We start from the raw sequence: 23,674 nt of genomic DNA on the forward strand, positions 1-23,674 counted from the left end.
CACGATAGCCCACGGCAGCACTCAGCAGCCCGTGGCAGCTCATGCCAACCTCTGGCTGCTCACAGCAGCCCAGCTCCAGGGAGAGCTGTTGTTCACAGTCTTAGTTGTAAAGGGCGCAGCTCACTGGCCCACGTGGGAATTGAACCAGTGACCTGGGCATTAAGAGCATGGAGCTCTAACCACCTGAGCCATCGGGCCAGCCCCCAAAGAACCTTCTAAGAACAAAATAACATGGCCAAAACTGAGGTAATTATGGGAGAATCTCCAAATGGACACATGAAAATAACCCAGAGGAATGGCATTAAGTCTGGGCTCTTCCTTCCTGTGGCCTAAACCGGCCACTAGGTCTGAGCCTCTGCCTGTGTGGCTTAGACAGTGTCCCTGACTTCAGACTTGCAACAAGGGAAAAGGGGGATCTTGGGAGATAATGTCAGCCTGTGGACAAGTACCTTCCCAACAAAACTGCCTAGCTCCTGGTGCCTTAGCAACACTCAACCTAGTGCTTCTCATAAAATTACATAAGGACTGACGTCTGCAGACTCTGCACATACTCCCCAACCACTTTAAAATTTCACATAAAAATACATTTCCGGGCCTTCAGTTTAAGATTTTTCATCGAGAGTTACTTCACTCCTTTTATTGTCTTTGAACAGAATTACAATTCTGATGCCAAGAGCTGCTTCTCTAAGCTGATTTTGTCATGATTTTGTCATGGAGACAACAGAGGAGTGGCCACGAGGTGGATGCAATTGGATAAGAGTAAGTGGGTACATCCTTCTACTTCCTGTTTATCTCCCTCTTATTCCTCTCCTTCTCTGTTCTCAGCTGCTTCCTAAATGTCCTCCCCACGCGCAATGGGGACACCTTTACCTCCCACACACTCAGGCAGTGATTCCCAGTGCGGTCCCAGGACCAGAAGCATCCCCATCACCTGGGAACGTGTTGAAAATGCAAATTCTTGGGCCTGACCTCCAACTCCTAAGTCAGTGACTCTGAGGATGGAGCTGGGCAGCCTGTATTTTAACAAGCCCTGCAGGTGATTCCAGGGTACAGTCATGTTTGGGAACCACTGCTCCGAGGAAAATCAAGTAGTGAACAGACTTGGAAGCAGCTGACCATTCTTATTTTGAATTAAGGATGTTTAAGTTCCACGTCTAAATTTAAATTTAACATAAGCACTATCTTGAATTAAATTTAGGATATTGCCAGGTATTTGGATCCCTGATAGTAAGAAAGCCCTCTGATAACTAAAAAAAAAGAAATGTTGGAGAATATACAAGAAAATTCTGGCTAGTTAGAATAAAGCAGCTAACAGTTAAAGGGTTAACCCTCAAATAAAGTTAAATATTTAAACCACTCATTGAGCTTTGTTCCTTTGGAAAAGCCATTAATATGTGTAAAGACACTTTTGCTAGTGTAAAAAAACAAAGAAAATAGAAAAGGAATTAATAGTTACAAAATTTTGGAGGGTGGAAAGCAGAAAGACCCATGGTAATGACTTAGCAGACCCAAGCAAACTGATCCAAAACGGGAATTAAAGCAACAAATCTACCTATATCATAGCATTTCCAAATGGTAACTTTGGAAATAAAGAAGAATGAGTCCTATAAACAGAGAAATTGTCTGTAAGGGTGTTTAAGAAGCAGTTAGAGGTTCCACTTTCCAGAATGGTTGGCTAAAGCCTCTGAAAATGAACTCCTTTATAAAAGCAATGAGAACATTAGCAAAAGACAACTGAAGTGATTATACTAATAATAGACAAAATAGACTTTAAGTCAAAAATCATTGTTAAAGACAAATAAAAGCATTTTATAATGATAAAGGGTCAATCCATCAGGAAGCCAACAGAGTCCCAAAATACAGGAAGGTAAACTTGGCAGAATCTAAATGAGAACAATTCAATAATAATAATAATTTGATAATGTGAATAATAATAATAATAATAAAACACACCACCCAACAGTAACAGAATTCATATTCTTCTCAAGTGTACATGAAACACTTTCCAGAAAGGAACAAATGTTAGGTCATAAAACAAGCCTCAATATATTTTAATGGACTGAAATCATACAAATTTTAAGTTCACTGACCTCAATGGAATAAAATTAGGAATTAATAACAAAAATAAATTTGGGAATTTCAAAAACATGTGGAAATTAAAAACACACTTCTAAACAACTGATCAAGAAAAAAAGCACATGGAAAACCAGAAAATACTTTGAGAGTCATAAAAATTAAAAAACAACAACAAACTTATGAGATACACTTATAGCAGTGCTTAGTGGGAAATTTATAGTGGTAAACATCTTGTGAAAAAAAACATCTCAAATCAACAACTTAATATCCTACCTTAAGAACTGGGGGGAAAAAGAGCTAAAAAAACTAAACCCAAAGCCAATGGAATGAAGGATGTAAATAAATTAAACAGAAAAGGGAGCGACAATAGAGAAAATCAATGAACCCCAATGTTGGTTATCTGAAAAGATCAATAAAATTGAGAAACTTTTATACAGACTGACCAAAAATAAAGAAGAGAAGACTTAAAATACTGAAACCAAGAATAAAGAGGAGACATTACTACTGATTTTACGGAAATAAAAAGGACTTCTATCCTGAGAGATAAGTCAAGAAAAAGAGAAAGTATTCAGATTAAAAAGAAATAAGTAAAACTACCTGTATTTCTAGAGGACATGATCTTGTATATAGAAAATCCAAAAAAAAAAAAAAAAAAATGCACCAAAAATTACTTGAACTAATAATAAGCAAGTTAATCAGAGTTACAGGATACAAGATCAATATACAAAACCCAATTTTATTTCTATACACTATCAATGAGCAATCTGAAAATGAAATTAAGAACACAGTTCCATCAAAAAGGATAAAATACTTAGGAATAAATTAAACAAAAAAAAAGTATAAAACTTAGACACTAAAACTGTCATACATTGTTGAAAGAAATTAAGGAAGATCTAAATAAATGGAATGCTATCCATGTTAATGAATCAACAGACTTAATATTGTTAAGATGGCAATAGTCCCCAAACTGATTTTCAGATTCAAGCAATCCCAATCAAAATACCAGCTGACTTTTTTGGTAGAAATTGACAAGCTGATCTTAAAATTTGTATTGCACTGCAAGGGGCCAAGGATAGCCAGAACGACCTTGAAAAAGAAAATCAAAGCTGGAGGACTCATATTTTCTGATTTTAATGAAGACAGTGTGATATTATCCTAAAGTTAGATATATAGAGCAGTGGAATAGAATTGAGAGTCCAGAAATAAACCCTTATATTTTTTGTCCACTGATTGTGATGAGGGTGCCAAAACAATTGCGGGACTCTCAATTTTTCCAACTGTGGTGGAAAAATTGTCTTTGTAACAAACGGTGTTGGGATAACTTTGCATATCTACTTGCAAAAGAATGAAGTTAATCCTCTATCTCACGCCATATAGAAAAATTAATTCAAAATGATCATCAACCTAAATGTAAAAGCTAAAACTATAAAATTCTCAGAGCAAAACAGGTATAAATCTTCAAGATCTTGACTTAGTCAGTGGTTTCTTAGATGATATAACAAAAGCACAAGTGACAAAAGAAAAAAATAAACCAATTGAAGTTCATCGTAAAACTCCATTGAGAAAATGAAATGACAGCCCATTGAATGAGACAAAATTTTGTCAAATCATATATCAGATAATGGACTTGTATCTAGAATCTATGAAACACTTTTATAACTCAACAATAAAAAGATAACCCAATTAAAACTAGACAAAGAATCCAAATATATATTTCTCTAAGGAAGATATACAAATGGATAATAAGTACATGAAAAGATGCTCAATATAGTCAGTTATTAGAGAAATACAAATCAAAATCACAATGAGCTATAAATCATTAGCAAAATAAAAATCAAAACCACTTCATACTCCAAGGTGGCTAAAATAATAATAATAAGTGTTGGCAAGGATGTAGAGAAATCAGAATTCTTGTACAACGCTGATAGGACTGTAAAATGGAACAGCTTCCTTGGAATGCATTTGGCAGTTCTTCAGAACATCAAAGATAAAGGTACCATATCACCCAAAAATTCTACTTCTCGGTATATATACCTATGAGAAATGAACACATGCGTCTTCATGTTCATATTGTACATATTCAAATTGAACATAACTATTCATAGCATTATTCATAATAGCTAAAAAGTAGAAATAATCCCAATGTCCTTCAATGAATTAATGGATAAACAAAATATGTAACATCAATATATGGAATATTATTCAAAGATAACAATTGTGAAATACTGATACATGCTATGACATAGATAAATCCTGAAAACATTATGCTAAGTGAAAGAAACCAGTCACAAAAACCACATATTTTATAATTATATTTAATGTCCAGAATAGACAAATCTATAGCAATAGAAAGTAGATGAGTGGCTGCCAGGGGCTGGAGGAAGCCGAGAAGAATGTGGAGTGACTGCTAATGGGTACTTATTTTCTTCTTGGAGTGATGAAAATGTTCGAAATTATGTAGTGGTGATGGTTGCACAACTTTCTAAATATACTAAAACCACTAAACTGAACTATTTAAATTGGTGGTTTTCATGGTATGTGAATTTTATCTCAATAAATCTGTTATTTAAAAAGAAAAGCAGCAGGAGTTAGTTTCCTGGATCCCCAGGAAATCATCAAATAAATAACTCAAGAACATTTCTGTTTCCAGATTGAAGGATCCCAGAAAGTGCCCAGGACAATGGGGTTAGGCGTGGGATTTGATTTTACCCTCCTTATAATTAATAAGTTAGCCTGTTACTGTTTTGTGGATACAGACAGAAGACACAAGACTCCTCAGTCAGAGATAAAGGACTTCATTGCTCAAGGAAGAGCAAGCAGAACGGGCATCAGTGTGTTTGTGTCAATACCCCTTGCCCCAGGGTTCCCTGGGGGCAACGTGCAGGAGCCCAGTGGAAGCTGCACACTAGTGGATTTGTGTGGCAGCTCAGGAGCACTGAGCTTGAGGAACCCATTGCTTTTATGGGAAGCAAAAAGGAGCCCTGCTCTTTGTCCTGGACAGAAATGTGTTTCACCCCTCAAGGTTGCTCACTGCAAACACAACCCTGAGAAAGGCCCTAGTTGAAAAGTGGTCAGGGTCTTGCATTCTCTGCATACTCCACAAGACATGTAGGAGCGCAGGGGACCTATGGGGAAGTCTCCTGACAAATGGATAATAATGAACAACACCAAGGCACGTGACCGTGAAACTTCAAGACACTTGGAACAAAGAAAAGATAACACAGGTTACCAGGGAGGAAACAAACAAAATGGTACTGGATTTCTCAACAATTACTCTGAAAACTAGAAGATAACAGCAATGCCCCATAACTTTTGAGGGAAAGTATTTCCAAATTAGAATTAATATTGTATTTAGTCGAATACTCAACACTTATGAAAAAATAAAGGCATTTTCAGAAATTAAATTCTCAAACCATTTACCTCTCATGTACACTTGCTGGAGGATGTATTCTATCATCACAATGCAGAAAGTATAATGTGTGGGATCCAGGAAATCAAAGATGTAACCCAAGAGAGAAGCAGAGAGAGTGCTTAGGACTAGGATGAAAAGAGCCCCTGATAAGACAGATGTGCCCTAGGGAAAGACTGGAGCAGGTACGAAGGTTTTAGGAGACATTTCTTCCAGGAAATGAAACGAATAAAATACGTAATCAATTTTAGGATATTGTGATGATAAGATATAGAGATATCGAGTTATTGATAGATTTGCACAATTTAGAGAGCTTGGGGTTGCGTAAGTGTGAAGTACGTAAAAAAGAAGACATATCGAAAACAAAAGGTATTTAGTAACAAGAAAGGAAAAAATGGAATTCAGGAAAAGAACAGTAATCACAGTATATGGAGTGGATACTACAGTGTAATGTCCAGATTATTAAACATGATCATCCATTAGTTGGGAGTGTTGCCTGCTGGTAGCTGATAGCTGTGTCTTTCTGGAACTTGCCATCAGCCTAAGGGAGCCCTTCAACCAAGGCTGAACCTCCTCCCCAGAGATAGACACCATCCAGTGACCAGTCCATGTGGTAATACAAAGGCCCACCCAGGCTGAATTTTGGGTAACTCTGCAGGGCTTATCCCAGCTCAGAGCTTCCAGTGGGACGGGGTGCGACTTTTGTGTGACTGTCCCAGCCCAACTTCTCCCTCTCTCCAATCCTGCATCTCACACTATTCTAGGTTCACTCTCCGATAAACACTGGGCACAAATCTCTACCTCAGGATGGATGCCCTAGAGAGCTAACCAACCTAGTACACTTTACGGCTCTGCTATGAAGACTGTGCCCATGGTCCGCATGTAAGCAACCGTTATTAATCGAACTGAAATTACAACATAATTATGATAAGAGGGTGGGGGATGGGAAGAGCCCACGTGTGGTGAGGTGAAGAGAGAGAATGAGACAAGAGGGCTACATCCTCATTTTCAACAGAAAATACTTGAAACTGAAGAATCCAGGTGTAACAATGTAAGCATTATTTAGTGATAAGAAGCTGAATATCAAAACAACAGTTAAAATAGGGAGTAAGAAATGCTGGTGTGGGGGCAAAGTCTGTAGAACTCTTTGACTGTAAAATGCATGTATGCAAAACTTGGGTTAAATAATAAAAATTAATTTTAAAAAGAACGCAATAACTCCAACAATTCAGGTTCTCAGAAACAGAATCCTTCTGCACAGTTATTATTAATGGTCGGTCCCTCCCATTTCTATTCAAAATTAACACAAAACTGTAAAACTCCTTGTCTTTTCAGGAACTTTGCGTAAGTGGGGGAGCAAAATGCTGCTGAAGTGTGGAGGTTCTAGATTTTAGCCAGTTTTGCTACCACCTCGTTTGCATGAGCTCTTAGTAAGCAAGAGGGAGACTCCCAGAAGGATGGAAGGAGCCAAACGTGGCAGGAAAAGAGCTTCAAGCTTTGCCGACAATTGCGCTTTCTCCCTCCTCATCTAAGTCGGGAGAAAGTCTCAGGTAAGCAAACGGAGGCGAGTCTGTGAATAAATACACGAGGCTATTCTTGGAGAATGGATAACATCTGTGCTTAGTTTCGGATCCATTCAAACTTCACAGGTTCACTCCAAGTTTAGCACCGAAGCCCTCATTTCCCAGGCTCAAGTTCCATGTTTTTGGTAGAATATACGATATCCCAGTTCAAGAAAAGCAACCTCGTAAACGCAGCTCATAAAACTCAGACGTGGCAGGCTGCTTACCCAAAGCACGTTGATGAGTGAAGTGTAAACGAATTAGAAACATGTGGATGCAAAGTCTTAAGTGTACATGCAGGGTGTAAATAACACTAAAAGGGGGTTGCTCAAAGCCCCAGCCGTGGACGTGGAGTTCGCAGCCTTCGGTCGGGGTGAAGAACCCGGGGCAGCAGAGCCTGCACAGCGCGGGCGTGACCGCCGCGGACCGCCTGTTTATGACAAAGGGGCTGCCTGCCCTCGGACTCCAAATTCTGGACTAGACGCGGATGATTACTGTTTAAACTGCATTCCCCTAGACTGCATTTTCCAGGACAAAGTTATGGAAAGTAAGATGAGGAGAGTGCTTCTAAGAGCCCAGCCTCTTCTCTGGAATTAGAAAACTGTTCTGAAAAAGTCAGAAGGGTGAGACAGTCTAATTCTTAGCTCCGCCTGTTCTGAAAAGGAAATTGTTTTGGGCACATTCCATTATTAAACCTTAATTGCAAAAACATACAGTTTATCAATCGCCTAATATCCCTAACCTTCAGTCCTATACTTGCAACTATGTAATTAAAATTTTAGAAGTTCACATGCAGCACCTTGCTGAATCTTACTTAACGGACAGTCTGAACAGGCTGGGGATTTGGGTCAGAAACCTTGAACAAAAACGTCTTTTTTTAAATCCCGAAAAATCATTGGCTCCATGTTCCCCAGACGTTCAATTCCTCTTAGCACGTCTCACACTTAAACACAGGTTTAGTCTGGGGCCCTGTAATGCCGTGGTTCTCAAACTTTTCGTGCACTCACAATCACCCAGAGGTCTTGTGAAAACACAGCTCGATGGTGACCACTCCTGGGGAGTCTGATTCATTCGGTCTGGGGTGGATCTGCATTTTCAGGATCCCCTGAATCTGCATTTTCAACAAGTTCCTGGGTGACGCCCCAGGAACCCCACTTTTTGAACCACTGCTCTAATCAATACTACTGAACTAGGATGGAGAAAGGAGACCTACCTACCCGGCAATCAGACCCGTAGTGGACACTCTGGAAATGCACTGCCAAAACTGACAGACAGCATGGTGTTCCGCTAACTAAATAAAAGGTTCCAGTGTTATCCATGCAAGATAGCCAGTAAAGACTACACCCATCCAGAGGCCTTGCAAAGAGGAAGTTCTCTTCTGAGTGGTCAGTACGGTACACCGTGTTCAGAAAGCAGAGGGAAAAGGAACTTCTCTTTCTTTAGCGTCTACATTGAGATTTGGCTGCCTAACATATTCGCACCTTTTACAATATTTATGTGTTTACTGTTTATCGAGCACCTACTCTCTGCCGTAGCGTGCCCACAGAGGGCATGGAGGCGCCCCTTCCCCTATACCTTGCCCTATGCATTTGTTCCATCTGGCTATTTATTCCTTTACAGTAAACTGATAATAGTAAGTAAACTGCTTCCGCAAGTTTTAGGAGCCATTCTAGCCAATTATTGGGCACCTTGTGGGGACCTCTGATATGTAGCCAAGTTGGACAGAAGTGTGGGTTACTTGGGGACCCATTACTTGCGATTGGTGTCTGAACTGAGGGGTGGTCCTGTGGGACTAAGCTGCAGGGTCTGCTCTAACTCCAGGTAGTTAGTGTCAGAATTGAATTAAACTGTAGGACACCAGTGGGTGTCCACCGAGACCCGGAGAATTGCTTGGTGTAGAAAATGTGTTTGTTTGATGTTAGAAATGTTTCATTACCTAATTCTCTCATTTCACATAGTACAAAGTTGAAGCTTAGAAAAATGTAAAGACTTGCCTGGAGTCATGTTGTCTGTCAGTGACCTTACCACACTTAAGATGCATAGGGATTTCCTAAATGAACAATGACACCTAACAAGCTAGAGTGCTTGCCCTGTACTGAGAGCTGTGTGTGACACTGCATAGGTATTATGCCATATTATCTTTACAACTCAGCGAAATAGAGATTATTATTATCCCATGTTACAGAGGAGGAACCCAAGCCTCAGAGAGGTTAATTAACTTGCTAAAAGCCACACCGCTAGAAAGTGGTAGTGTCAACAGGATTCAAATCCAGGTTTGACTCAGAAGCCAAGTCTTATTCTTGGTGCCCTACTGAACACTGAATTATTTCATCCGAGTACATAATACTGCTCTAAGTAGAAACTCACTTCCTTGAAGTCAAGGACAGTACTTGGCATGGTGCCACATAGGAAGCAATGCTTGTTTACTCATCCAATGAACATTTATTAGGCACCTATTGTGTGCCAGGCACTGTGCCAGAATCTAGGTTTAAGCAAGTTAATAAGACAGAGGCTCTGCCCTCATGAAGCAACCAGAATTCATTTATTTTATGAATTCATTTACTCAGCAAATATGTATTGAGAGTCTGGCCTTATTCCAGGTACTACCGTAAGTATTAAGGAAATGATAAGAAAAAGAGACCAGGTCCTCGACCTTGTGTAGCTGCAATCCCATGGGAAAGGCAGGAATTCATTAAGTATCCACACAAAGAAATGTGAGATTGTAACCGTGAAGGATAAGTAGGAGTTTACCATGTGAGAGGGAGGGGAGGAGAGAAGAGCACTGAAGGCCGAGGGGTACCAAAGACCACACCCAAAGGCCAGGCACGTGCCCATCAAGGACCTGAGAGACATTCTCCATGGCGCAAGCAGAGAGCGAGGGGAGATGCTAGGAGGTGAGGCTGCAGAAGTAGACCAGTAGCCCAGGTCATGCAAGACCGACGTGCTTGTGGAGAGAATGCAGAGACCTGTCTAGAGTTCTGTGAAGCACCACGGCTTGCATTCTTTGTACCCTTCTGGAGAGCAGAACATGGAACAGCAGTAGTTTCCCATTTGGAGAAAGTTTCTAGACACGGAGCTCCATGGGAATTGGCTAAGCCAACTTTGTTCAAGTTACCCAGCCTTTTTCTGAAATGTTTTCTTTTTACTCTCATGTCATACACAGTAAATCTAAAGTTGGAAAAAGTGACTGAAAACAAATACCATTGTGGAAAAAACACCATGCTGTTCAAAACTATTCAAGCTGTGTGACATGTAGTGTTACATCTTACAATGTTACATTTAATAAAAAATAAGAGTTTGAAGGGGGTTCAGCCGGTAGAAAGCCAGTTTGGCTAACTGTCAGGAAAGCAGCTTGACAGCTTCAAGAGAAGCGGGAGGCTTAACCAGTTTCTCATGGCTTGGGAAAATATATCTCTCTCCGAGCAAATATGGACATATTAAAATATGGAATGTATACACATCCTCCAGAAAAACAATGTGGCTGGGGTTCTTCTTGTCAAGGACAGGCTGTTGAGAGCTCTGAGAAGGAAGTCGGTGACGGGAACTCTGGCACAAACGCCATGTCAAGCCAAAGTCTCAGAAGCCAGGGAAACTCAGAGGCAGAGGGGATAGTATCACCTCCGCAGGCAATAGCCAGACAAGGGTGGTTTTACTTCCCATCTCCTGCTATTATCATCTTACTTAAATATACATATACGTATATATAAATGTATGCATGTGTGCATATGTATACATGCATGTATTATGTGTACACGTGTCCTTGTACATGTAGGAATGCATGTGTGTATATATGCATGTGCATATATGTATGTGTTATGTGCATGTGCATATACGTGTTTATTATTGTGTGTGTATTATGTGTAAGTATATACCTGCATGTATGTGTATATACAATTGTGTGTGTGTAGACATGTGTCTTGCAGTCTGTGGGCAGCAGGCCAGAGTAATCAACAGGAATCAGAACACAATTCTGGCTGGTCCACAGGTGGAAAATGTTACTGCATGAATACGTGGGCCGAAGCAGCAAGTCCACAGACCTGAAAACACAGTGGTGGTTCCAACAAAGGCACTAATCTCGCTTCTAAACTTGGAAGAGCAGACATGGTAAGACACTGGAAGAAGAAGGTTTCAGTAGGAAGAAAGTTTTGATGGCTTCAGGTAAGAAACTTTTTCATATGAAAAGTTCTCAGAAATCAGGGCAAGGCTTTAAGGAACCCTAGGTCACCTTGTCTCAACTTGACTGCAGGATAAGATGGAACAGAAAGAGTGGGCATTGCCTGTGTCTCTCCTGAGTGTGTGGCCTGCTCGTGCTCGGCACACGCTGTGCGTCTGGGACGCAGCAGAGCTCACTGTGTATTTCCGACTTGATGCCCTCTGCCATCCTCAGACAGTGGTCCTTAGCAGCCCCACGGAGGGCTCTCGGACACGGCGGCCCCTTTTGGGATTTAACAAAACCCAGTGGAGAATGACTTCCGTCATCGTCTCACAGCCATCCGAGTTCTTCACTGGCCTCAGAACATCTATCCTCAGATGGTTTCAAGGACATTGTTCTCTACTATTGGGTCTTAAACCAACTACTCAACTGCTCTCTTCACTGCTCTGGAAACACCGCGGGCATTCTCACCTCTGTAGCTCTACTTCTTTGGTACACCTATCCAGAATATCCAGAATGCCTACGGACACAAACCTCACGTCAGCATATGTTTGTGAAATATACAAACATTAAAAATTGGGGCATGTGCTGTGAAGGCAGTCGCCCCAGGAATACGGAACAGAGACATCGACTCATTCTAGGGTATCAGGAAGGGTTTCACTGAGGAAGTGACTTTTGAACTGAAATCTGAAGGATGAGTTAGTGCTATGAGGGAGGGGCTAAGAAGGAAGCATCCCAAGCAGTGGGAGAGGCCTGTGCAAAGCCCTGCATCAGGAGGAGTGGAAAGGTGGCCAGTGTGGCTGGCGAGCAGAGCAAGACATCCTAGAAAGGAGCACGCCTGGATAGGTGGCACTTCTGTGAGTCACAGGTCTCATGATCTCTCAGGACTGGGGCTGCCAGATAAAATGCAGGAAGCCCAGTTAAAATTTTCAGATGTACAATGTATATTACATGGGATGTACTTACACCAAAAAATTATCTGTTTATGTGAAGTTGACATGTAACTGGGCATTATTTTATTTGCTAGCAACATTATTCTGATACAACCAAAGAACACATTTTTCTACATAACTCATTTGTATTCTTAATCACAATAGGTTTTATTTTTTAGCTGGCTTGATATCTTTTTGTCTCCAATTGTTACCATAGGCAGAAAGAACAGGACCACAGGGAGAGACGGGGTACGAAGGAAGGAGGAAGTGTGGGGAAACATAGGAAGGAGAGGAGGTGAGATCATTCTTAAGAAAAGGTGTGGCTATGCGGCTAATTGTAATGGATTATAATGTTATTAGAGCAGCCAAGAAAAATCTCCAGCCCATGTGTCACTATGACAGTTCCCACAAGGTTCCAAGTAAGAACAGGGAATCCCACCTCCCCATGGGAAGTAGTAGTCAGCAAAGACTCACCCTGGGAACGCTGCGACAACACCCCTGAATATTTCGCGCCCTCATTCGAATAAAATCCTAAGCCTCTTTGTTCTTTGGTGCAGTTGCTCTTCTAGGCCTGCCCACTGTCATGCCATCTTGAGAATGTACTGTTTCCTTTCTTTTAATAAATCCAATGCTTGCTTGGCTTTGTTCGCATGGCTTATTCAGGACGTCCTGGAATGCCTTCCTGCAACCATATAAGAACCCTTGTTCTCTGGTAACACAATGACCTCAATCCAAGAACCTTAGAGCATGAAGAGTCCTAGAAATCAGCTAGTCTGATCTTCTAACTTCACAGCCAAGAACAGGAGGCTTAGAAAGGACCTTGGAGCTGCTCGAGGCACAGAGAGACCTCACTGGGGCTTCTTTCATGCCTCCTGCGGGGCCCAGGACAGCGGCTGAGCACATTAAAAAACAGCTTAATCAATTGCTCAGTTGAATTAACAAGCTCATTTACATGCCTCTATACAGAGGGGAATGAACAGATACAATCCCAGACAGCCAGAAGCTTTCCAAACAAAATAAACAGCAAGCCAGACAGAGCAGGGGCCATTTGCACATGCATAAACACAGGGACAGACACAAAGGACCCTAGCAAGTGGCTGATTCCACCAGCTGTACTCCATCCTTTGCCCGGAGATTCTACAAGAGCCCAGAACCAAGCCTCTCCTCCTTGATGGCTTGGTGAATTTACTCTGGCATGGCAGCCCATTGGATTTACATGGCAAGTGTGGACAGTGATCATCTTTACCTTAAGGTGGAAATTGTGACCCTGAAGAGACTCACCATCCAGCCTCATTTGTCCCTTTCAGGCCCCAATTATCTGCTAAGAGACTTTTTTCAGGCCTCTCTGCAGGCAGAGCACGTACTGTCCAAATATGCCCAACCGGCAGGAGAAAAAGGCAGGGGGCGGGCCCCTCCACCACTATTTACCAAACGAAGGCAGCCCTCCACATTCAACTGGACTCAATGCAGGGGATAATCCCCCTGAGTAAGCTTGCCTTTCATTCCTCCAGGGGACTTTAAAAGGCGTCCATCTATCCCAATCACAATCAAATGCAAGCATTTCACTTCCCCAAGACAAACAAGGATTTGGACAAATGAGAAGTGGGTTGCCTTGTGGCAGCATGAAAAGGGAATTCAGCAGCCCCAGCTCCCCCTCAGAGGAAGCGCCGGGAAGGATGTCCTTGTGGTGGCCACACAAAGCGGGGCATGAGCTCATCATGCCAGAACCTAATTGAAACCTCCAGCTGAAGCCATGTTTTGTGATATTTGGGGGAAAGGATGGGCAAAGACAAAAAGGAAGAACAAAGGATGTGTACAGAAGCAGCATGAAAAGCATCCCACTTCTTGACTGTGGGACAATTTGGATGGTGGCCATTGAGTTAAATGAGGTGTAGCCTTCCTCTCAATCTCACTGAGATTCAAAGCCATTTTGCAAAACTTGCTGCTGCCAGCATTATGGTTCCATAGCCAAGGTCTTTAGGACCCATTCAGACCTTCAAAGTGCAACTGCATTCAAAGAAATGCAGCAGAAAAGATGCTGGTTAGACCTGTAGACAAATTGCCTGGCATTTGTGAATCTACTGAAAGGCATAAAGGCACAGAGAAAGAGCATGGTTTTTGCATGAACTTACTGAGTTTGCACCTGAGCCCTGCCACTTACTAAACTTGTGTCATTGGACAAATTATGTCTATGAAACTTGCTTTTCTTATCTGTCAAAATGGGTATTTCAATGCTTCTCTCACAGTCTTGTCTCAGAATCAAATAAGAGAATGTTTGTAAAAGCACAGGTACCAAATCGATGATCACTTCCTTTCGTCTTCCCTGGAACAACATGCCCAGGGAAGTATGGAATGTCTGCGCTTGGAAGCTTTCTAATAATTGCAGCATAGAAATATCTACTGTTATCAGAATGTGGCAGCCAGGGCAGTAAAAAGATGGGCTAGGTGGTAGTACCCAGTAGTCTCCAGGCTTTATTAAAAGTATTCCCTTGCCTGGAGGTAGCTAATTAATGTTAGGATGTCCCTAAGCCCTCTGAGCTGCCTGTTCTTTTAATTTTCTTTGATAATTGTCACAGAAGCATGGCCAAGTTAAAATACGTCTGGAAGAAGGGGAGGGAGAATGGTTCCATGGCTTTTGGCTGCACTTCAGGACTCCAGCTGCTAAGTAGCCAAACCTTGGGAATGCTGTTCGGGATCTCATTATTCTGTTTTCTTCCTCTTTATGGTTTTGCAAATAGCCACCTGCAAGTTTCATTTCCTTATTGGGTCTGTGTAGAGGAATGGTTTTAATCTTCCTTCTTCTGAGAGTCTCCTGTGTTCTGAGGGCCACAGTATCCAGAAGTTCAACCGTCATCCACTGACAAACACGGGTCTTAGTAAGGGACTCACTACTCTTTTCTTTCAGCAAAAGTTCCCACCACAAGCATGCTCAGCTTCAATGAAAAATGTGTGATGACAGAATGTGATAATGTGCCCTATACACATTCCCAACAGTATACAGCCATTGCTAGTAAACCTTTGTGATATTGGCTCTTTTCCTAGATTCAGTCCTTTACTTGACCTTGACTATGCAGCAATACATCCTGATGCTCTGGTTTCCTTTGGATAGACTTCACCATCCATAATTACGTAAAAAATTGGGGGAGAGGGCGAGAAAAGAGAGAATTTTCTTTAAATGCCCAATATATTTGAGAGGAAAGGATGTGACCTTTTTCACTGATTAATCCAAATTATTACTACTCCCCTTCCACTGTACTATGTAGGTCAGGGACCAAGAAAAATTCCTGGATAATCCAATATAGTAAACTCCTCAGTGCAAAGCTCTGAAAAGTGGGCAAGCACAAGTGTACACCAAGGACGTTCAAAGTCTTTTTCAGTGGGTTCAGAGTGCTAGAGGTCAGGGGAAGGTTATTTGACAGGGTGGACACAGGAAGATACAAGATGCAAAACTGGATTTAATCCTGTAGACGTATGTAAAGGAAAGTCGAACTTTGCATAACTTGCCCATGCAATGCAGAAATCGTCCAACAGTTCTATCCATATTGGTATGAGGGGTGATCAGAAAATACAGTGAATGTTTAAATAAAAAAAACGTATTACAGTAAAAGACATATTGCCATTAATCCCCCTCAAAATACTACCCCTTGCTTCAAACACATGTATCCCATCATTCTTGCCACTTTCTGAATCAGTTCTGGACGTCCTCTTTCATGAGTATCTTTAGTTGCGCTGTTGTGGCTGCCTCAATGTCCTGAATCATTTTGACTTTGGGGAAGAGCCAGAAGTCACACAGTGCCAGATCCGGTGAATCAGGTGGATGAGGACACATCGTAATGTTTTTATTTGATAGAAATTGCTATACCAGAAGTGATGTGTGACACGGAGCATTGTCATGATGGAGGATGATTTACGGCACACTTTAAAACACACCTCTCAACCGTAGCTCATACCTGACTGACTACACTGAACAAGTTGAAACTTGTCACACACTGTTACTAAGGTTCAACGCGCTGCTACCCATATTGAAGATCCCTGCCTTTCCATTGGATGGCCCTCGGCAGCAGCATTCACTGTATGTTTTGATCACCATGGAAAGACTTTATGTCACACATCCCTTCTGGGACAATTTCTGTAAAAAAAAAAAAAATTACAGTGTGTCCTCATCTACCTTATTCATTGGATCTGGCACCATGTGACTTCTGGCTCTTACCCAAAGTCAAAATGATTCAGGACATTGAGGCAGCCATGAGAGCAACACTAAAGACATTCACGAAAGAGGACTTCCAGAACTGCTTCATAAAGTGGCAAGAATAATGGGATAAGTGTGTTTGAAGTGAGGGGGAGTATTTTGAGGGGGATTAATGGCAATGTGTCTTTTACTGTAATACATTTATTTATTTTTTTTTTTTAAATTTAAACATTCACTGTATTGTTTGATCACATCTCCTTAGTCTTCTCTAATCACCCCCTGCTTTTATTGTCCAGTTAAGGCCATACAGAGGGTTCACCAAAAAGAGATATCCTGTGAAAATCAGAGTAGATAACAAATAGAGAAGAAATGTAATATAATCTCTCTTACACATTTGGCCTATATACTATTGGGGCCATTCTGTTTGGTTTTTGATACTAGGTGTACAGTGGAAAATGTTAGCATTTCCTGATTTATATCCTTTTATATGAAAATACAGGGATTGCTTAGGATATTATTGTTCATTCTGTTTTATTATTTCACCTTTAAAAATGGAACCAACATCTCATACCCATTAGGATAGCTACTATCCAAAAAAAAAACCAAACCAAAACAAAACAAAACAAAAAAAACCCCCAAAAAACAGAAAAAGAAAAAGAAAGAAAGAAAGAAGAAAAATAACAGGTGGTGAGGACTGAAGAAATTGGAATCCTTGCTGATGGCAACGTAAAATAGTGCAGTCGCTATTGAAAACAGTCTAGCAGGTCCTTAACAAATTACAAATAGAACTACCATATGATCCAGCAATTCCACTTCTGAATACATGTATATATCCAAAAGAAGTGAAAGCAGGGTCTTGAAGGGATACTTGTACACCCATGTTCATAGCAGCACTAGTCACAATACAGCCACATGGAGCCAAAAAGTAGAAGCAACCCAAGTATCCATCTATAGACGAACGGACAAACAAAATGTGGTATATATGTTTTCCTTAAAAATGAAGGAAATTCATTTTTATCCAGGCTGCAACATGGATAAAGCTTGAGGACATTATGCTGTGTGACATAAGCCAGTTACAAAAAGACACTGTATACTGGGGGTGCCAAAAAATGTATACATATGACTTGTATTCATCCTCTGTTATCAGTATATATTGAGTATTACAATTTTAATACAGTTTTTTCCTTTCTTAAAATGTGTATACATGTTTTTGGCATCCTCTATATGAGGTCAGACAATTAAGTTCGTGAACTCATCCTAGAAAAAGTGCTGCATACCTCATTGCTGAATATCACTATGGTCGCCTTTGAAGTACTCCCCTTGGGAAGCTATGCACTGATGTGAGCACCCTGTCCACCCGTCAAAGCGATTTTGGAACTCTTCTTCTGGAATGGCCATCAGAGAACTCATCGTATTGTAACACTTGATGTCCTCAATGTTCATTAAAATGCCTTCCTTTCAATATTTCCTTTATCTTTGGGTAAAGAAAGAAGTCACTGGGGGACAGATCAGGTGAGTAGGGAGGGTGTTCCAATACAGTTATTTGTTTACTGGCTAAAAACTCCCTCACAGACAGTGTCGTGTGAGCTGGTGCATTGTGGTGATGCAAGAGCCATGAATTATTGGTGAAAAGTTCAGGTCGTTTTCATCTAACTTTTTCACACAGCCTTTCAGCACTTCCAAATAGTAAACTTGGTTAACTGTTTGTCAGTTGTTATAAATTCATAATGAATAATCCCTCTGATATCAAAAAAGGTTAGCAACATCGTTTTGACTCTTGATTTGGACTGACAGAATTTTTTTTGTCGTAGAGAATTGGCTGACATCCATTGTGCACATTGACGTTTTGTTTCAGAGTCATATTGGTACACCCATGTTTCACCACCAGTGATAACACAATCCAAAACATCATCTTGCCTCTCCAAAAGGTCTTGGCAAACTTCAACTTTCCTTTGCTTTTGTTCATCGGTGAGCTCCTTCGGGATCATTTTTGCACACACCTTTCTCATGACAAGATTTGCAGTTAAGATTTTCATAACTGTTTCTCTATCGATGTTTACTTGGTCTGTTATGCTTCTCACAGTAAGCTGACAATTTTGACGCACAATTCAATGAATTTTTGCAATGTTTCGTCAGTTCTGCTCATTACTAGCCTCCCTGACGTATCTTGATCTGTGACGTGTTCTCTCCCTTCAGAAAAACGTTTAATCCATTTGTACACTGCCATTTTCTTCATGGCATTATCCCCATAAACTTGGACTAACATGTCCCTGATTTCACTTCCACTCTTGCCAAGTCTAGCAAGAAATTTGTTCATTACGCAAATTCAAGATCAGACATTCTCGTGACGGCACACAACAACACGCAACAACAATAATGAACGCCACTCAGCAAGACATCGCCACACATCGAGTCAAACACAGCTGTGAGACACTGATGTACCAAGGTTATGAAACCTTACCGAGCTGTTTGTACAGTGCTGCTAATGTAAGCGCATGGTGGCAAGTTTGCAAACTTAACTGTCTGAACTCGTATGAGGTAGAGAAGTCAAATTCATAGAGACAGGAAATAGAATAATATTGCTAGGGGTTGGGGGAGAGGGAAATGAGAAGCTATTGTTTAATGGGTACAGTGTTTCCGTTTTTCAAGATGAAAAGAGTTCTGCAGATTGGTTGCACGATAATGTGAATGTACTTAACACCCCTGAACTATACACTTAAAAATAGTTAGGATGATAAATTTTGTTACGCGTATTTTACCATATTTTTTTAAATGGAGGCAATATTCCAGAATTCATAAAAATCATAAAAGCAAAAACTCTGCCCTTCCCCCAGTATATTCCAAAGAATCAAATCAATACAATAACTGAAATTGGTGATCAAATTCCAGTCATTGGGACGATTTCCTACCAGATCACTCTGGCCTACAGAGATTTGCTTTCTGTCTTCTGCTGGGCATACAGGATGAGCTGAACAACAGAAAACCTTTCAGAAGGGCACACATTCTGGGAGATGGAAAACTCAGCTTTCCTTTGCAAACAAAAATGACATTACTGACCCCAGAACAATACAGCATGCACGAAGGTTGCTGTGTTCCCTGTCACTGGGGCTAAATTTCCATTGCTTCACCCGCATCTCCTGCTACAAAGCACCTGGTTCAGAGTGGGTACTCCATGTGGGTTTGGTGAGCAAATTGATGAATCACTGAGAACCCAAGGGGAGTCAACCAAGCAGCTATAAGACAGAGATGTAAGGAGCCTTCAAGAGTGTTAAAACGCAAATTGATTGCCTCTTTCTGGACAAATTCAAGGGATGATTTATGTGAAACAAGGTAAAGTTCTTGTTAAAGTCTCAGGTTTTACTGAGAATGTGTGATATCCTGAGTGCAATTTTGATTTGTCTTCTGTGTATGTGTGTAAACCACAAAAGCAGTTAACTGTTGATGGCCAAATAACAAATGCCTCTGCTGTTCCCAGGAGGGATTAAATAGCTCTGGGTTGAGAAAAAAAGAGAAGATCAAAAGACTATCCAGACATCCCTGGCTGGCAGGCAGCAAGGGGTCCCCTGGCCAAGGGAGGGTAACCTTTGCTTGAACTCAGAGGAATGTGGAACAGGGGTTCTGGGCTTAAGGAGAAAATCTCCAAGATGCTTCTCCTAAACTGTGCTGACCAGGATTCTGAGCTCCACGCCTGAAATTCCCTGAACAGACCATAATATTTGCTTCTAAGCCTTTGCCATATATACTTATAACGAAAAAAGCGTTTTTCCTTTTTTTTTTACTGATTGCACATAAAGCAAGTTCAGGGTGAACATGGTATATTCGTATGACTAGTCCAGTGCTTTGGGGAAAACAATGTAGGTATCAGGCAACATAATTCATAACCACTAACCCATTCATCCCCCTCCTGGAATTTATTCTAAGACTAACATCTAAAAGTACAGTAGAACATATTACAATTCTCTTGAAATGTATTTGAATGAGTTTTGAGTTCTTTTTAAAAACTCAATTAGGAAAAAGCCATTAGGGAGCTAAAACAATATTCTATTTACACCTAAGGCGTGCTTTCTACCTACAGCTAACCCTTAAACAAGCTCTGATTCATGGGTACCATTTTCTTGGTTTGGAGATAATCACCAACCACAGTATCCTGAGCAGATCTGAAGATGTTTCTCTAACACCTGAGATCACCCAGACAACATTAGCGTCAAAAGGATCTTTCTATAGCTACTCAGGCAAGTTTTTTTTTAATGTTAATGAGTTATGCTTAGCGGCTGGCTTCCAGTACACAGCTATTCAATTCTTCAAACACTTGATAAAAGCATCCTGCCCAGGTCCTCAGAAGCCTAAAACAAAAAGCAAGCAAACTGTGAAAACAGTGTGATCCCCAGGCCTATCGCAGCAAGGGAACCTCTAGGGTCCAGGAAAAAACAAAAACAGAAACAAAAAGTCCCTGAAACCCTGACTCCTAAAGTAGCTAATACTGTAATGCAAATGAATGTTGATTAAGGCAAATAGAACCCTTTTCTGCCTATGGTTTCCAAATACAAAGCTTAGAAAACAAAGGGTTTTTGCCAAATTCTCCCAAAGCAAGGAGGAAACAACTGGCTAGGGCTTTCATCATTTAAAAAGCTTACCCTCTGAATGAGGATCCTAGGTCACGCCTACATTTTCTTTTAAAAAGTGTTATTTACCTAAATAGCAGAGTCTACATATTTTAGGGGTTCTGAGTCTCACTCCTAAGAAAAACCATCCTGTTCTGGAGAAAAGAGAGTCTGGGGCCAGTCTCACCTGTCAAACTTCTCTTTCACGTGGTAACATCCCCATCTGCTGGAAAGTTAGATGTCTGCATTAAAGGCAGATAATGTTAGTTTTGTTTTCCTATAAATCTAGGCCAAAGTTGCAGTTTCATTTTCTCGTTTATAAGCATCGCCATTTTATTTCAAACATCTGCCTTTTCCCCTTATTTCTCCAACGGTCTTTATCCCTGTGGTATTTGCAGTACTCAGCCCACCACCCAGCCCCGCTCCATCTCCTCTCGACGGTGTGGGCAGGTCCCCAGCAGTCTCTCTTTATAACTGTACACCCTTGGGTTAGTCCTGGAACCCTTCTCTGAATCTGAATATTGTTTACCTGGAGATCAAGGGTTCCTGTCTTCCTCAGGCTGGCACTGCCTGGAGCTGGGATCTTAGCAGCTCACAGCTCAAGCTCCTTTGTTTGGCTGGCAAACTACTGAATAGCTCCCTTTTTTGTTGTTGTTTTTGTTTGTTTGTTTGTTTGTTTTATCTTTGATTTTAAAAACAAACCCATACACATGTGGGCAGTGAGGACACGGCTGCGTTTGCCAGTCTCCCGTTTCCTTGTCTCCAAGTTTCTGGCTTTCTGTCCGTGGGCCTTCACTGTTCCCTGGCCAGACACCCACTCGGCGAACAGCCCAGGGAATACAACCGCGTATTGGATGCGGCCACGACTTCTCTGTCGTTGGTTTCTTCATCAGCATCACTTTCCTCTTTTCTTTGCAGTTTAGTCTCCATTCATTTCTTCAAAGTAAACCAATGGAAGTTGTATTTATAAATTATTGCTTCCCGGTGTTGAACTCACAGTATGAACTTGAGCGTCTTTCTGGGCTTTGTCTCTTTCTCTGTACAGCACGGTGGTTGGAAGGATCTCTCACGCCCATACTATGTATGATGGTCAGAGGAAAAAGAGGCCAGACAAGTAAAGAAGCCATCTCCGTAGCCTCTCAAAGACTGCAAACTCGAAGGAGTGGGAGGTTGGCAAGGAAATAAAGCTGGGCTAATCTTGTTTTCCTCTTAGGAGTGGAGGGCTGATGAAGGACACACAAGATATGCAAACACCTGACTATTAGGAAACAGTAGTCAGAGCCAAGAGAGCCAAGGCCTCCTCCGTGATTCTGGAAGAGAACTTAGAACTGCAGAGATGAACAAGCCTGACCCTCCAGAACCATCAGCTACAAATGCACCCCCCTGAAACCCGTCTCTGAATCTGAATATTAAGAACACGAAAGAGGACATAAGAAAAGCTAAAGAAAAACTCTCTCTTTCTCTCTCTCTCCACAGCTGCCTAATCCAAGGGTAGAAGCCTTAAAAAGCTTTTCATCTCAACAACTTGTTTAAAACAAATGACCTCTTCCTTTGCCTAGGAGATTAGGTTTATTAAGCAGTGACTCACGACAATAAAAGATCCACTAAAAATGATAAATTAATTATGGCTAACATTGAAGTTCATTCCATTAAAAGAAAAGGCATAGTGGAGTGGAACAGTGGTTTTGGGAGGGCTGAGCCCGGGCCTCCAGCACTTTATCCCTATGGTCACTGCATTACGTTGTTTTCCTGCTTGCACCCCACTTAGATCTGAGGTTCTTGAGGTTGATGGAACTTCGTTTTTTCATCCTTGTATCCTGGACAGAGATCCTCTCACACCACAGGTACTTGTATCCGATAAATGCTTATCAAGTTGAAATGGACCGACCAGAACCCATTCTAATGGTTCTAAGACAGGTTAGTTAGCATGTTGTTGGGTAGACAGGAAGGTCCCTGGTGGAATAAACAAAGGCAGCCATATCCTGAAACTCCAGGTTCTGAAATGGCTCTTTTGCTCCAAGACAAAATGTAACGGCACCCTGAGGTTAGTAAGTTATCTCATAAATCCTTTTTGGCCAGACACACAGAGCAGATCTGATAGATAAAAATGGGTTATTTCGTTAATTCCTTCAGGATGGACAAACAGAACAAATTTGACAGACAAATCCCATTAGAAGGCGCTAGCTCCCTTCTCCAAGCGGGCAAGAAAATACATAAGAATAAGAGCCTTTTGTCTTAGACACTGGGCACCCAGATGGGATCCCCTCTCGCTCAAGAGCTGTGACCCTTTCCTCTTAATGAACTATCCTCTTTTGCCACTCCTCGCCTTTCCCTGGTCCGTGTTTCCATTCTTCGGTTTTGCGACACCATCCGGGCACTCACAGAAATATCCCACATCAGTTCCACCTGACGGATGATGGCTGGTGATGTAGCAGCCAAAGTGCTGTCTCTCTAATCTGGTGGGGACTCAAGTCTCCTTCAAGGTGCTTTTACAAGAAGTAGTAAAACCATCCCTTCCTTTTCTACTTGACTTCCACCTGATAGAAAATTGTCATTATGCATTGATATAGGTAGGAAAAACCACCAGTAAATATGCAAATCACTCATCTTTAGAATGAACACGGTCAATGAAAATACGAAAAAAATCAAAATACTAACGATACCTACAATGTAAATGCTGCCCCTTAAATGAAATAATCTGCGCAGTGAACAACCTGAACAACTGCACAAGGCAGACAATTTCTTGTGTGCA

The 23,674-nt window shown here is 41.3% G+C and overlaps 1 protein-coding gene and 1 long non-coding RNA gene across 3 annotated transcripts in view; one reads left to right on the forward strand and one right to left on the reverse strand.

Annotated features, from left to right (window-relative positions):
• THSD4 (thrombospondin type 1 domain containing 4) overlaps positions 1-23,674 on the reverse strand; it is a 583,467-nt gene that overhangs the window by 324,622 nt on the left and 235,171 nt on the right. The gene's annotated exons all lie outside the window — the stretch shown is intronic.
• On the forward strand, positions 605-22,504 carry LOC141570632 (uncharacterized). 2 transcript variants are annotated; one of them, XR_012494856.2, is made up of 3 exons: positions 605-759; positions 6,821-7,035; positions 11,033-15,606. It is a non-coding gene; the product is annotated as an uncharacterized LOC141570632 (long non-coding RNA). The 2 variants fall into 2 exon arrangements; XR_012494857.2 differs by lacking the exon at positions 11,033-15,606 and adding an exon at positions 22,136-22,504 and having other exon boundaries at positions 606-759.

Source organism: Rhinolophus sinicus, chromosome 3, assembly GCF_057876585.1.
Source record: "Rhinolophus sinicus isolate RSI-liver-muscle chromosome 3, RSI-T2T, whole genome shotgun sequence".
NCBI lineage: Eukaryota > Metazoa > Chordata > Mammalia > Chiroptera > Rhinolophidae > Rhinolophus > Rhinolophus sinicus.